Source organism: Diplotaxodon limnothrissa, linkage group LG3, assembly GCF_057381915.1.
Source record: "Diplotaxodon limnothrissa isolate DT_005_m linkage group LG3, D_limnothrissa_male_GT1.1, whole genome shotgun sequence".
Taxonomy (NCBI): Eukaryota; Metazoa; Chordata; class Actinopteri; order Cichliformes; family Cichlidae; genus Diplotaxodon; species Diplotaxodon limnothrissa.
The window spans coordinates 40,471,525-40,488,739 of record NC_140598.1 but is presented as its reverse complement, the minus strand read 5'-3'; the positions used below and the strand labels follow the sequence as shown (position 1 = coordinate 40,488,739).

Genomic DNA, 17,215 nt, shown 5'->3' with positions numbered 1-17,215 from the left:
GCCAAGGAGTGAGCCGGTGTGTACCTGGATGCCCATCCCCGGACACAGAGAGCCACCAACGCACCGATGTCTGAGGGGGTCCGCCACTGGCAGGGGAAGTGGTGGTAGGGGGAGATAGGCCTCCAAACCTTGGAGGGCCTGAGATGTCCCCAGAGAGGTGGCGCCTGACACCCAACCTGACATATAGACACAGACATACAGGCACACACAGATACAAACATCCATTCCCACCCTCATGCTCTCATATGCACTTACTCCACACTCAACCACCGTGGAGACAGACATAAAGAGACGCTGTACACACGATCACACTCCCCAAGCGTACTCTACAAACCGGGTCTAGGTACCCTTGCCCCTGAGGGGGGGAACTGCACCCAGACCCAGGTGGTGTTGCCCTTTTCCCTGCGGTGGGGGGAGGCAGACCGCCCCGACTCCGCAGCAGCAGGAAGGCCCCACACTCCAGACCGCAGTCGGACGGCCAACTCCTCCTCCTAGCCCCCCCCCGCTCCAGCAGGTCGCAGAGAACGGGGGTGAGAGAAGACTCCAAACCTCCCTCCACTCGCTCATTGTAGTGTTGATGCATTTGTGTTCTAAGGTGCATTTAAAACCCAGGAGGGCATGGAGCTACCTGCCAGAGAGCAGCAGGTAAGCGCATGGTCCCTCCTGCTAGCCCTCAATGTCTATGTGTATTTAAAATTGAGAGGTGGGCAACGACGCCAGGGGTGGGGTGTACACCCTGGTGGTACTTTGGATTCCGTGTATCGTGCCCACCCCCAAGATCCTATATGTATGTGTAATGAGAGTGTGAGTAATGTGAATGTCTAAGTTGTGGGATAAAATTGAGGCAGAGGCAGCCAGAAGGGGACGGGGGGGGGGGGGGGGGGGGGGGTAGCCTCCTCTGCACCCTGGTGACATACCCCTACTCCAAGGTCCTGCATGTGTGGGTGGTTGTGGTGGAGCGGGAAGAGGGAGGCAGCTGGAGATGGGGAGGGAAGGAAGGGAGGGGCAAGTGACCCCTCCCTGGGGCCAGCTCCCCCGCTGACCCCAGTAGGCACCCCCATACTCCGCGACCCGCCAGGGAAAGGGGGCCCAGGCCCATCCAGACCGGGGCCCAGTGCAGCAGCGCCTCCCGGCCCCACAGAGCCCGGGACAGTCCACCCAACCCCACCACAGAGAAAACTGCACCCACCCCACCATCCACTCATCTTCCAGACTACATAAGACAATAAACACCCAGGCTGAGATCTTCCTCCACCTCTCCTGTATCTCCCCCTCCTGCAGAGGGAGCTCCTGAGGAGAGGAAAGCTCCTGCAAGATGTGACAATCTCCCCCACCAGTTGAAGAGCCCCCCAGGTGGCTCGATGCACCGGCGGCACCCTGCTCCAGGGCTGGGCCCCCATTCACCCACCCGCCCACAACCCCGGCAACACACCAACCAGGACCCAAGCCCCCGAGGCCCGGTCCGGGTCCCAGCCCAGAGACGGAGCGCCCCCAGAACCTCACGCCCATCCCGGACCCACCCAGGGGCAGCCAGGCTACCAGGTCAGTAACCCACGTCCGTCAGCACAGACCCTCCCCTAGCCCCACTGCACGCAGCCGCGAGGAAACAGTCACCTGAGAGCCAACAGAGCCCCTAACCGGACATGACCGCTACCCCGGGTTGAGCCCCCCCAAGGAAGATGCCTCCGGGGAACCCCCCGACGCCCTAAGCCTGTCCCTACTCCCACACCAATCACAACAGTGAAGGCGGGACCAAACTATGACCCCCCACCCCCACTAGGTGATGGAGCTGATCAAAGGAGCCCAGAGCAATTGATCTGATGTGGTGGCAGAGGCTGTATCAAGGCTAATGTAATCTAATAGATAATTTCTATATTGGTTAGAATTAAGATTATTTTTATTTTTCCAGTTCATGAGGACTGTTTTCTTGGCTATGCATAGGGCAGTGAAAACCATATGGGCGATATTCTTTTCTGAAGTGACATTATCTAAGCTGCCCAACAAACACACTAAGGGGGAAGTTGGAATGTTACATTTCAGACACTTCGATAAGTCTTCACATATCTCGCGCCAAAACTTCTGAACTGGTGGACAGAACCAAAGAGCGTGGATATAATTGTCCGGTGAATTGGTTTGGCAGTGTGAGCAGTTGTTGGTAGACGTAAAGCCCATCTTGAACATCCGATGACCTGTATAGTGCACTCTATGTAATATTTTGTATTGAATTAATTGAAGACTGGGATTTCTAATTAGATGAAAGTAGAGCTGGGCGATATGAGATTTTTTCATATCACGATATGTTTTTTTCATTTCAGGCGATAACGATATCCATCACGATATAAGCCAAATAACTATTTGTAAGATTTAAATGTGCCGTTGCTCACAAGTAAAATGTGAAATAATCAGCAGCTTGTTTTGATTTAAATATTTATTTCCCATAATAAGTTCAACAGGGTAGATGTACTTAAGGAACATGAGACTTTTTCAGATAAATAAAGGCAAATATTGCAAACTACACAAAAGGCAGCCGCTAAAGCGTCTAAGTTTCAAAATAGAACAAACGAAACAGACTAAATTGTCAATTCCACTTAGAAACAAAATATTAATTCTAAAAATAAATCTTAGTTTGTTTTACAGAAGAACAGACAAAACTGACTAACTTTTGTCAATATCAAATAAACTGAGAACTAAAAGGGAATTCTCAATCTCTCCTTGTTGTATAGCTTAGCTTTTCAAACAGTTTTAACAGTTACTTTAGTCTGACAAAAGCCGAATGACGAATTAGCGCTTCCAGTCAGAGACTGAGGCTACGTCCACACGTACACGGGTATTTTTGAAAACTGAGATTTTCCGTTTTCGTTTTAAAAAATAATCCCGTCCACACATAAAGGCAGAAATGAAGGAAAACGCTGCTATGAACATGCCAAAGCAGCAGGTGGCGCTAGATTCCTAACCGTGCCGAAATGTTGGCCAATCAGAAGTCTAGAAGCCTCGGTGGGAAAAAGTAAACAAAGCTGGGGCATAGAAGCAGAACCAAGTCGTATGTGTGGACGGACAGTAACTGTGTGTATATGTAAGCATTTAAACACTGCAGAGAGTAGAATTAACAGTAACAGTATTGTAGAAATTCATTTCACCGAAACAATAACGTGGCGCACAGTGTGACGCATGCTCCAGTTTATTGTATTTCCAGACTTGCTTTCGGCACAATTTACAGTGCACGCTACTCTGTTTTTTGTCAGACTTGAAATAGCTGAAATACCTTCACACTACGGAACTTCTATGGCTCTTCCGTTCGACAATCTCTCCGGCATTGGAACCATCATCTGTTTTCTCTTCGGTCACGCTCGGTTGATTTTTCTAGTCGGCACACTAATTTCCTCCATTACCCGCTGGCTGCTTCCCAAACAAACACACGTGCGGCTTGGCACTTGTGCTGTACGTAACAAGTCACGCGACGTGACGCTGCGGCTGTGATTGGTTCGGCTCTGCGCTACTGAATTTGGATCGGCTGACCTTTTTTTCTTTTCTTTTTTTCTTCTTTTTTTTAAGAGAACAAGAGCGGCAAGGTCTATCGCGATAGCTTAATTTCTCTATCGAGTAAAAGTTATATCGCCCAGCTCTAGATGAAAGGTTTTTAAGCAAATCTGAGACCAGAAGTTTAGGTCTAAGTTAACTGATAAATCCGCTTCCCATTTTGCAATAGGAAGTGATATTGATTCATCTGTTTTAGAAAGCATTCTGTATATTTTGGATAGTAATTTGGGGGTTTTAAGAGTAAGAAATTGAACCACACTTGGTGGTGTTTGTAGTTCAACTTGACCCGGTTTAAATTTCTTTTTTACTATGGATTTAATTTGTTGATATTCTAAAAATCTTTTCTTGTTGATCCCATATTTTGTAACTAGTCCGTCAAATGAAATAAATTCTGTTCCTTCTAGTATATGTTCTAAATATTTGATTCCTTTACCACTCCAATCTGAAAAGTTTATCATATTATTGTTTTGTAATATGTCAGGGTTGTTCCAGATAGGTGTACATTTGCATGGGATTAATGAAGACGCCGTCAATTTTAGAAACTCCCACCATGCTGTCAGAGAAGAGCTGATGTTGATGCTTTTAAAGCATTTTAAAGCATTCATGACGTAGTCTACTTCATGTTTAAGCACTCTAATTAACAGATTGAACATAGAGACATTAAAGGAAGAGTATGCAGCGCCACCCTGTCAGATGCCAGTCACGGTGGGGCTCAGTGATGAATCAGGTGAGCTGGATTCATGGCTGAATCAAGACAAAGATTCCCCTGCTGTGGTCAGTAAGGGAAAAGCAGGGGGAAATAAAATTTAAAAGAGGCATTTATAAACGTTTATGTGTCAAGTTTATAAACGGGATAAAAGGGGGTGTTTTACTGTTATTTTAGCATCAGCATTATTGTTACATCAGAATCATATAACAAGCATTGTTACATTACATTGTTATACATTAACATTTGTATTACAGTGATTGTTATAACCTCAGGTTAATCTTCTATTTACAGGTGTCAGGATAATCATATGATCTTTCATTGCAGGTGTAACCATGATCATTTTTATACATATTGCAGTTTGTTGCTCATTATAGAGTTGTGCTCAAGTTAATAAGGGTTAAAAGCTACGGTCAACGCGATGTTTGGCTGATCTATGGACTGGAGTGACTTCGAGCATAGAAGGCCACACGCGCTTACATAACACTGATATCATGTTTTTCTTGGTGATCTTTTATTCAGTTATATCTTTTGCTAAGTTTTAAGTAGGGGCAGTTAATTAAACGACATTCATTTAATATTACATACCTGATTCAGAGCATTACACACAGATCAACTTAACAATCTGCAAAACCTTGTAGCTGCAATATTGTGTCTCTATAAGGGACAGTTGGCTCCAGGAGATAAGTGGGAGTCAGTGCCTGTCCTCGAGGAGGAGAGAATCTTCCTTTGCTGTGTCAAAAGTAGTCAACAAGTTCATATTCAAGTGAAGTTCATATCATTACAGGTTTTGTTTCCTGGCAATTCTGCAGACGCAGGCTCTGGGCGGAGCCAGGAGTTGAATAGATCTAACATGACAATTAAATTGGTTTCATTTCCTGGCACAGGCTGACAGGACTGGAGCAAAGACACTGGATAGGAGGAGGTCTCATACCTTCTAAGATAGGAGGTCACTAACCTTTTCTTTTGATTTTCTAGCTCCGTTGATTTGACACATGGGAATGTGTCAAAAAAGGGGGGGAAGTTGAGTTTTAACATCAAACAAGGATTATATGAACATTTTTATGACTTCATTTGTGTTTTAATAACTTAGGTATGGTAAAGCTTAAGCTAATAGTGGTTTCCGGACTTTTTAGAGATCCAGTGAGAAGCATAAATCATTATTTCCATGTTTATGCATTAATCATTGAAATGAACTGAATAGCATTTAGATGATAAAATGCCTGTGTTCATGAGAAGCTGAGTACCACACTGGAGAGGAAACCGTGGGACAGTAGGCGGAAGCAAACACATGATTTTTGGGGGGCAAATGTTAGAATTAAAAATAGCTAATTTGTTTTTGATGTCTTTTGTTAAAATGAGTGGTTTTAATAATAATTTTCAGGCACACTGTGGTAGGACTCGACTTAAGCGGTCAAAGAAGTGCAGGAGACTGATGCTGTCCAGTGTAGCAAGTGATTTATTCACCATTCTGTGGCCCAACAATATTTACAAAGAAACAAATAAGAAACTCAACTCTATAATTAACTCAATTCAAATAAACATAACTGAACTTAAATCAACGGAAATTAAGGTCAAACTGCACACAGCTACACTGACCTGAACCATTCTTCCGAAACACCTGAGTTCGTCTGCTTAAATAGTCCCCTTAATCAAACACTTTCTCCTCTGGACTATTCCATTCAGTAGGTAGGTGAGATGAACATGATTATATTCATCCTCTACTACTCCTCTTGACTGGCAACATAAACTCTGGTGTAATCAATACATATCACAACATTAACTCTATTTCTTTATAAACCCTTTAAAATCAACTTTATTAAATTATAAGAATTCTTCCCCTCCTGCACTTGGTCCCTTCCTGTGACCTCAGATGAACCCAGAAGGTATAAAGCAGGAAGTAGAACTACATTTCCTCCTTTTCCTTCTGGAAGACAGGTAGGTAAAGGTAAGTTCAAAACAATACAAATTAACAGTTGAAAGAAATAACATGTTAACTTAACAAACTTGTATGAATTGATTTAAACCAAGATGTTATATTATATAATCTGTAAAAGTGCAGAACATAAACAAACCCGGGATAATAGATGTTTGCCTATTGCAGATTACATGTGAAATATGGTTAAATCAAAACAAGAATGTTAACTAAGAATGTAGACAAATGGTCTTCTCACCCACTTTGTCACACACACACTGCAAATGTGCTTATAATGAGTTGGCACTCGGTCTTTTGAAGGTCATAAGCTTCGTTCGGCGTGATGGTCCGGACTGATAAAGTGTAGGAAATGCCTTGAGTACAGAGGGCTAAATGCAAACACGCTTACACACACATAGGATATGATTAGAATAAGTCCCTGGGACATTCTGAATATTCTAAACCAATTCTGAATCACCAGAAGATCAGTAGATAACAACATTAGATTATTAGAGCTAGGTATAGAGTTTTGGTTTTCTGTCTCTTACAGAGAAAGGAACAGACACCAGACGAGGTCACAGATATACGAGGATCCTTCGCAACAGAGACAGACACAGTGACTGCCGAGACACCAACTGGGTTCAAGTGTCATGGCGTTTGGGCTCCGATTAGTCACCTCAAAAGGATGGATCCCATAAACACAGCAATAACCATGAAGGGGTTGGCGGAAATCAAGGAACACCAGACCAATGAGGTTCGAGAGGCTCTTGGGCAAAAGGGGGACACTTTCCTGTTTCTTTTTCTGGGGGATACACAGGACACACAGGACCCGAGGATACACAGATCGTTGTTTGAAATCGGGGCAGAATAATCCCCTGATCTGTGCAACGACTGAAGGGTTGTCTAACCCCTGAGGTTGAAGAAAGAAGAGCAGAGGATCACCCAACTGGAAGACACTGGTAGCTGCAGCAATAAAATAAAGGCTAAAAGCTCCTTGGACAGAGGTTCTAGTCTGAGTACGTCTGAAGAGTATAAGGTAGCACCAAAATAAAGCTGTGGGAGGACTGGGGAGTGTCATCTGTACCTGCTATTGTTGTAATAATAGTTTTTCTTGCATCTGAACTGCGCAAACTCAGAGGTCATCTCACATATGGTTCACCCAACAGGGGGACAAAGGGCCTCAGGAGTGAGAAGAGATGAACCTGGCCACACTGGATTACAGGGTGTAGGTGAGCTCTTTATTCTAAAGAGCTCATCAGGGGGAGTGTGGGATTATAATATTATTTTATGCCATGTTAGATCCCTAATTAAAGATTGTGAATTATTATGTAGTTTTAGTTTGCATTATTCTCCTGAATTAGAAGAAGGTGATAACTATTGCATTTGTTAAACTGATTTGCATTATATTAGACTGCTGATTTATTGTGAATGAATGATATTGTTTTATGATGCATTATACTGCTGAGTTATAAGAAATACTGTTCGCAGAAAGTCATCGCCTTATTTGTCTGATTAGAAGAGAACAGAACATACTGGAGTTTTCTGCCCCATCTCAGCAGGAGCAGATAAACAGTGAGCCAAGGTCGTAGCTTAGGCGCTGTGTGAGAGAAAGAATGTGAATGTTTAGGCTTTTATGATAAGGTGGGGGCCACTAGAGGCTATAAGAGTTTGATCAATGCTCCACCATTTTGAGATCTGATGCTGTCTGCGTACGGTGTCCCCCGTAGCCGGTTACCAAGATTACGTGAAGTACCCTCAGAAGGTCTGCTAGATGATGTTAATGCAGCACTACGGGCAATACCTACAACCACGATTACCGACACTAACAAGCTGATCTACAATACGGCAGCAGTGATCAGTGAGATGCTTGGCTACAAGTTGAACAGCCACAAGGGGCAGTACCCTCCATGGAGAAGGAGGCTAGAGGGCAAGATCAAAGTAGCACGGAGGGAGGTTAGCCAACTAACGGAGTTGCAGAAAGGTGCGACAAATAAGGTGCCTAAGAAATACAGCAAGCTGTCCATACCTGAGGCCTTGTAAACTGCCAAGCAAAGACACACAGCCTTGGCCAGCCGCTTGAGGAGGTACACCAGAGAGATAGAAGGCAGGAGACCAGCTGTTCTCCACAGAACCAGCAAAGGTGTACTCTCAGTGGCAAGGAAACAATAATAATAATAAGAGAACAGCACCACCAAGGCTGGAGATGGAGCAATACTGGAAGAGCATATGGGAGAAGGACGCAACCCATAACGGCAATGCTCAGTGGCTAGAGGATCTGAGGGCAGACCACAGCGACCTCCCTGAACAGGGTCCAGTAACCATCACAGTGGCAGATATCCAAGAAAGGGTCTCCAGTATGAAGAGTTGGACAGCACCAGGGCCCGACATGGTTCACGCCTACTGGCTGAAGAAGCTGACTGCACTCCACGAGCGTCTGGCAGCACAAATGAACCAGCTGCTAGTTAACGAGAGACACCCGGAATGGCTAACCGAAGGCCGGACGGTCCTGATCCCCAAGGACCCCAAGAAGGGACCGGTCCCCTCCAACTACCGACCAATAACCTGCCTCAGTACTACATGGAAGCTCCTGTCAGGCATCATATCGGCTAAGATGAACAGGCACATGGGTCAATACATGAGCGGGACACAGAAAGGAATTGGCAAGAATACCAGAGGCGCAAAACACCAGCTACTGATAGACAGAACAATCAGCCGAGACTGCAAGACCAGACTGAGCAACCTGTGCACTGCCTGGATTGATTACAAGAAGGCCTATGACTCAATGCCCCACAGCTGGATACTGGAATGCCTAGAATTGTACAAGATCAATGGGACCCTAAGAGCCTTCATCAGGAACTCAATGGGGGTGTGGCGTACAACACTACAGGCCAACTCCAAGCCCATAGCACAAGTCACCATCAAGTGCGGGATCTACCAAAGAGATGCTCTGTCCCCACTGCTGTTCTGCATAGGCCTGAACCCCCTCAGTGAGATCATTAACAAGACTGGCTACGGATACTGACTACGGAACGGAGCAGTTGTCAGCCACCTCCTGTACATGGATGACATCAAGCTGTATGCCAAGAGTGAACGAGACATCGATTCACTGATCCACACTACCAGGCTATACAGCAATGACATTGGAATGTCGTTCGGACTGGAGAAGTGTAGTCGGATGGTAACAAAGAGAGGGAAGGTAGTCAGAACTGAGGGGATTGAACTACCAGAAGGCAACATTGCAGACATAGAGGACAGTTACAAGTACCTGGGGATCCCGCAGGCGAATGGGAACCATGAAGAGGCCGCTAGAAAAGCTGCAACCACCAAGTACCTGCAGAGGGTCAGGCAAGTCCTGAGGAGTTAGCTGAATGGTAAGAACAAGATCTGGGCCATCAACACGTACGCCCTGCCCGTGATCAGGTACCCTGCTGGGGTAATAGGCTGGCCAAATGAGGAGATAGAAGCCACTGACATAAAGACAAGAAAGCTCCTTACCATGCATGGAGGGTTTCACCCCAAGTCCAGCACCCTGAGGCTGTACGCTAAGCGGAAGGAAGGGGGCCGGGGACTGGTGAGTGTCAGCACCACAGTCCAGGATGAGACAACAAACATCCAAGAATACATTGGGAAGATGGCCCCAACTGACCGAGTGCTCAGTGAATACCTCAGGCAGCAGAAACCCAAGAAAGAGGAGGGAGACGAGGAACCATCATGGAAGGACAGGCCCCTGCACGGTATGTACCACTGGCAGATAGAGGGGGTGGCTGATATCCAGAAATCCTACCAGTGGCTGGACAAAGCTGGACTGAAAGACAGCACAGAGGCACTAATCATGGCAGCACAAGAACAAGCTCTGAGCACAAGATCCATAGAGGCTGGGGTCTATCACACCAAATCAAATCAAATCACTTTTATTGTCACATCACATGTGCAGGTACATTGGTACAGCACATGTGAGTGAAATTCTTGTGTGCGAGCTTCACCCCAGAGACAATCCAGCACATAACAGCAGGGTGCAAAATGCTAGCAGGCAAGGCATACATGGAACGCCATAACCAAGTGGCCAGCATAGTGTACAGGAACATCTGTGCCGAGTATAACCTGGAAGTCCCGAGGTCAAAATGGGAGATGCCCCCAAGGGTGGTGGAGAATGACCGAGCTAAGATCCTGTGGGACTTCCAGATACAGACGGACAAAATGGTGGTGGCTAACCAACCGGACATAGTGGTGGTAGACAAACAGAAGAAGACGGCCGTAGTGATCGATGTAGCGGTTCCGAATGACAGCAATATCAGGAAGAAGGAACACGAGAAGCTGGAGAAATACCAAGGGCTCAGAGAAGAGCTCGAGAGGATGTGGAGGGTGAAGGTAACGGTGGTCCCCGTGGTAATCGGAGCACTAGGTGCGGTGACTCCCAAGCTAGGCGAGTGGCTCCAGCAGATCCCGGGAACAACATTGGAGATCTCTGTCCAGAAGAGCGCAGTCCTGGGAACAGCTAAGATACTGCGCAGGACCCTCAAGCTCCCAGGCCTCTGGTAGAGGACCCGAGCTTGAAGGATAAACCGCCCGCAGGGGCATGCTGGGTGTTTTTTTTTTTTAAATGTATATATATATATATATATATATATATATATATAAAGACAAGCTTTCTTGTCTTTATGTCAGTGGCTTCTATCTCCTCATTTGGCCAGCCTATTACCCCAGCAGGGTACCTGATCACGGGCAGGGCGTATGTGTTGATGGCCCGGATCTTGTTCTTACCATTCAGCTGACTCCTCAGGACTTGCCTGACCCTCTGCAGGTACTTGGTGGTTGCAGCCTTTCTAGCGGCCTCTTCATGGTTCCCATTTGCCTGCGGGATCCCCAGGTACTTGTAACTGTCCTCTATGTCTGCAATGTTGCCTTCTGGTAGTTCAATCCCCTCAGTTCTGACTACCTTCCCTCTCTTTGTTACCATCCGACTACACTTCTCCAGTCCGAACGACATTCCAATGTCATTGCTGTATAGCCTGGTAGTGTGGATCAGTGAATCGATGTCTCGTTCACTCTTGGCATACAGCTTGATGTCATCCATGTACAGGAGGTGGCTGACAACTGCTCCGTTCCGTAGTCGGTATCCGTAGCCAGTCTTGTTAATGATCTCACTGAGGGGGTTCAGGCCTATGCAGAACAGCAGTGGGGACAGAGCATCTCCTTGGTAGATCCCGCACTTGATGGTAACTTGTGCTATGGGCTTGGAGTTGGCCTCTAGTGTTGTACGCCACATCCCCATTGAGTTCCTGATGAAGGCTCTTAGGGTCCCATTGATCTTGTACAATTCTAGGCATTCCAGTATCCAGCTGTGGGGCATTGAGTCATAGGCCTTCTTGTAATCAATCCAGGCAGTGCACAGGTTGGTCAGTCTGGTCTTGCAGTCTCGGCTGATTGTTCTGTCTACCAGTAGCTGGTGTTTTGCACCTCTGGTATTCTTGCCAATTCCTTTCTGTGTCCCGCTCATGTATTGACCCATGTGCCTGTTCATCTTAGCCAATATGATGCCTGACAGGAGCTTCCATGTAGTACTGAGGCAGGTTATTGGTCGGTAGTTGGAGGGGACCGGTCCCTTCTTGGGGTCCTTTGGGATCAGGACCGTCCGGCCTTCAGTTAGCCATTCCGGGTGTCTCTCGTTAACTAGCAGCTGGTTCATTTGTGCTGCCAGACGCTCGTGGAGTGCAGTCAGCTTCTTCAGCCAGTAGGCGTGAACCATGTCGGGCCCTGGTGCTGTCCAACTCTTCATACTGGAGATATCTGCCACTGTGATGGTTACTGGACCCTGTTCAGGGAGGTCGCTGTGGTCTGCCCTCAGATCCACTAGCCACTGAGCATTGCCGTTATGGGTTGCATCCTTCTCCCATATGCTCTTCCAGTATTGCTCCGTCTCCAGCCTTGGTGGTGCTGTTCTCTTATTGTTCCCTTGCCACTGAGAGTACACCTTTGCTGGTTCTGTGGAGAACAGCTGGTTTATTCTCCTGCCTTCTATCTCTCTGGTGTACCTCCTCAAGCGGCTGGCCAAGGCTGTGAGTCTTTGCTTGGCAGTTTCCAAGGCCTCAGGTATGGACAGCTTGCTGTATTTCTTAGGCACCTTATTTGTCACACCTTTCTGCAACTCCGTTAGTTGGCTAACCTCCCTCCGTGCTACTTTGATCTTGCCCTCTAGCCTCCTTCTCCATGGAGGGTACTGCCCCTTGTGGCTGTTCAACTTGTAGCCAAGCATCTCACTGATCACTGCTGCCGTATTGTAGATCAGCTTGTTAGTGTCGGTAATCGTGGTTGTAGGTATTGCCCGTAGTGCTGCATTAACATCATCTAGCAGACCTTCTGAGGGTACTTCACGTAATCTTGGTAACCGGCTACGGGGGATCCAGGTTTCAAGCTTGGCCATGATCCTATTTTTCAGGTCAGTTCCTCTCGCACTCAACGATCCTTCTCCTATCGCACTTGGGGCTATGTACCCAATCTCGGGTGGGGGTGATGATATCTCCCCCCTGACCTGGCGTCCTGACTCCTCCTTGCCGTAGCATTTGTGTTGTACCTCGTCAATCTCTAGCTGTGAGAGCAGTCCCTTCTTTCGAATGTTGGAACACTGAGCTACTAGTTGTTTCGCCGTCATTGTGGATGTTGGGTATCGAAGAATCCATAGGTCCCTCATCCTATTCATGTAGCCCCTTCCGCCGGGGTTACTTGCGTAGTAGCATTCCAACAACGCCCTGTTTTCGTCCCTTGCCCACCGATGCCTTCTTGTTCCAGTAGCCCACTTTTCGTCAGGGTGCCCTGGTTCCTCAACACCTGACGCGGACCTTGTTGATCCGGGCGACGTCCGAGCCGGCATGCCTTCATATTTATCTGTCTCGCTCATGTCTGCGGTAGGCTTGCTTAGCATAGGGGGTCTAGCCTTAGGACCCTTACTGGATACAGACGCCCCAGGCAGGAATCGAACTTGCGATCCTCTGTTCCAAAGGCGTGTAGTTTAACCACTACGCTATCCAGCTGCCTACATATATATATATATATATATATATATATATATATATGTGTATATATATATATATATATAGAAGGAAGAGCGCAGGGCACCTCCCCCACCCTCATTCAGATCTGGCGTTTGGAATTATTTTGGTTTTCATGTGAGGTATGACCCTGAAGGTAAGCGAGTCATGGACTAAAGTAAAACAGTATGTTGGATGTGCCATGCAATGCTCAATTACATGGGTGGGAACTAGTGTGTTAGCGCAGTTAGCTCGTTAACGTGTTGGCCGTCTAGCCCCATGCACGGGGCGATCGGCGGTAGATCGTTAACGGAGATTTGCCGTGTTGTGGCGTTAAGGTCATTTCAACGAGATTAACCTGAAAGCACTAGTGGGAACACAACGAATATGACTGCACATTTACGCCGACATCATCCTAGTGCAAAGACAAAAACAACAAGCATGCTACTAACTTTAGCCGAGTCATTTAGACAGCTGTTAGCACATGATTCTCCTTATGCTGCTGAGAATATAGCCCAGAAGAAGCGGATAGTATAGCTTTTATTTTGGAAAGAGACATTTCTCTGTAATAAACTCTCTTTTCCAAAGATGAGTGATTCCTCAATCAGATACAGGGCTTGCAATATCGCTAGCCCGACGTCCTGGGGCTAGCGGTTTTTTTCAGTCGGGCTACCAAAATCTATCTCTTCCCTGCCCGTCGGGCTATTGTAGGAAAAATATATGTCAATGCTTTTGCATTCTTTCAGAAATGTAGCTGGGTAATTATGTCATTGGCATCGGTGAGCCACTGTCAATATGTGACATATTGAAATCGCGTTTGAATTTGCGCTTGTTTTTTTGCTTTCACTTTGCAATCGCGCGAACTGTGTATAGAGAGCGACAGCACTGATCTGTGAGTGATGATAATTTGTGCACCAATTCCTCTGACATCGTCTTATTAATCGTTAGCTTACTATGCAAACATGACAAGTGAAATCTCCCGCAGCTTAAACATGTGAGAGGTTGATCGCGCAGAGAATCGCTGAGCTTATGTGAGTGCGTGTGTAAAAGCAGCAGGATTTATATTTTAGTTCTGCTGAGCCAAATAAGACAGGTCAGGGTGAAGAAGTGACAGCCAAAGAAAAGCTTACCACAAAACGGAGAAGTTATGACAAATCAGAGTATAAGGCAAAAAGAAAGTGCAGCTTTATGGTTTCATGGACAAAATAATTTCTGTGGCTGCAATATGACGAGCTAAATAACCAGGGCTGCACATAAGTGGTCCGCAGGTGCGCATTCGCTGTCAAAATAAAAAACACGCACAAGGGTTAGGGTTAAATTTAAAAACTGTACTTTTGAGTTAAAATATATATTTATAATTTTAATAAATGACAAATTAAAAAGGCATGAACATTTTTTTTTGTATCGAAAAAATATTGAACCGTGACACCAAAGTATCGAACCGAACCGTGAATTTTGTGTATCGTTGCACCCCTAATATATATATATATATATATATATATATATATATATATATATATATATATATATATATATATATATATATATATATATATATACTGCCTCTCGGCAGTGTCATCAGGAGGCATGGAGTGAACTTCCACAGTTACGCTGATGACACGCAGCTGTACATCTCCGTGTCTCCTGATGACACCAGACCAATGGATGCCCTTTTTAACTGTATCTTGGATATAAGATCTTGGATGGCAGAAAACTTTTTACAGCTTAACCAGGACAAAACTGAAGTTTTAATTGTCGGTCCTGAGGCTCAGAGAGAGAAACTCTTGTCTAAATTAGAGGCATTTTCACTATGTCCTTCGCTACAAGTGAAAAACCTGGGTGTTATTTTTGACTCTGAGCTTGGTTTTATCCCACATGTTAAACATGTAACCAAAATTGGATTTTATCATCTAAAAAATATAGCCAGAGTCCGCCCTATTCTCTCTCGGGCCAACACGGAGATGCTGATGCATGCTTTTATTACCAGTCGCATTGATTACTGTGATGCCCTGCTCTCTGGTCTTCCTAAGAAGAATATTTCAAATTTACAACTCTTGCAAAACTCGGCAGCTCGTGTGCTGACGAAGACCAGAGGGTGGGCCCACATTACACCGGTTTTAGAATCGCTGCACTGGCTCCCCGTGTGTTTCAGGATCGATTTTAAAGTTCTTTTATTGGTTTTTAAATGTCTTAATGGTCTTGGGCCTTCTTATCTCTCAGATCTGCTTTTACCATACGAACCCTCGCGGACCCTGAGGTCCTCTGGTACTGGCCTTTTGATTGTCCCTAAAGTCAGGACACATACTCACGGAGAGGCAGCTTTTCAGTGGTATGGTCCTCGTCTGTGGAACAGCCTGCTGGAGGAGCTCAGGGCCGCAGAGAACGTACATGTTTTTAAGAACAGGCTCAAGACCCACCTTTTTAATTTAGCTTTTACTTAGCATTTATTTATTTTTTATGCTTATTTATTCTATCCTGTTATTCTATTATTAATTTAGGATTTACCTAATATTTTTTGATTTTATTCTTATTCATTTTTTAATCTTCTTACTCTATTTATATTTATATTTATATTTTATCCTGTTCTTATTTATTTTATCATTTTACCCTGTATATATCGTATTGCGTCATATCTCCAGTGTTTCCTCGGAGGGCGCTCTCTGCACCGGGGCTGTTATTGACCGTGGCTGCTGGGTCTCTGGGGTCCTCTCAGCCTGGTTGGGGGGCTCCTTGGCCTCCCTCCGGCTGTGTGCCCAGCCCGGAGGCTGCGGTCTGTGACCGGCTCCCGGTGCAGACGGCTCCCTGTTATAATGTTTCCTCACTTGGCTCATGCGAGCCCAGCCCAATTTTTACTCTTTAAGTGTGCGCGTGTGTGTATGTGTGTGTGGGTGGGGGGATATATGTGTATTGAGAGTGTGGGGAGTGAGTTGGAGGGTGGGGTGGGCTGCTTTTAACTATGTAAAGCACTTTGTGCTACATTTTTTCTGTATGAAAAGTGCTTTATAAATAAAGATTGATTGATTGATTGATTGATTGATTGATTGAAACTATCAGGACAGAGTTTTGGTATGATTGTGTAACTGCATAATTATGCTTATGTACTTCTGGATAATGAGACAAACTAGCATGTGGCGCTTCACTTTTTAATAAACTAAAAGACAGAAATGAGATTATAGGATCTGTAGTGTTGTTTATTCATATTATGGTACTTATCATTTGGGATATGTATTACTGTGTGCATACTTTATAAGAACAGATGAGATAAGGAGAGAGGAGATTAAAAAAATCTCTACCTTGCTGGTTTTATCAACGATGAAATGCTCAAGTATCTATGTAGCACCTACGTAATCTAATTCCACAACACAATGTGATGGGGGAAATCAGCTGTGTTTTGATGCCAATTTTATTTCGAATCTGGCGCGAACCGGCGAGCCAGTTCCTGAATCAGTCACATGGTACGGGCTGCCCGCGAGGCCTTGAACGTCACTGCATACGTAATCAAAGAAAGCCTCGATACGCGCTTTACAAAAACTCCCCCAAGATTAGCCGACACACGCTTCGAAGCTTTGACACACAGGACACATCACTACCAGTTGGTGGCGGTAATGAGTCGTTATTGCCAACCGCCGACAAACCACAAAGAAGAAGACGAAGTACTGCGCGTGCACACAGCGGAAAGTAGACTTACCGAGTAATGATTATAGCCACAGTCATCATACTTGTTATCTACGACGGAGACTTTTGTGGTGTGACAAATATAGTGTGACTGTGCTGAGCTTTCTTACTGCTGCCCTTCTGGTCTCCGGAAGATCGCGTTTATGTTTCTCATGCGTGATTGGAAAGATATAGGCTCTCGTAGCTCGGACAGCTTGGTCTCTCTCCTAGTCCAACTACAAAACCGGCCTCCTCCGCTGGGGAATCTTTAGTTCGGGTTATTCTGAGAGGAGATCCAGAGTGAGTACATTATAATTTCTTCCTAAATCGATAACTGACTACAGGGTTTCTCTCTCTTAGCTAATTTTGTTTTCGGCT

General features: G+C 45.6%; 1 protein-coding gene across 1 annotated transcript in view; it reads left to right on the top strand.

Moving 5' to 3' along the window:
* The window catches only part of LOC146635840 (uncharacterized), a 44,504-nt gene that overhangs the window by 17,164 nt on the left and 10,125 nt on the right, over positions 1–17,215 (top strand). The gene's annotated exons all lie outside the window — the stretch shown is intronic.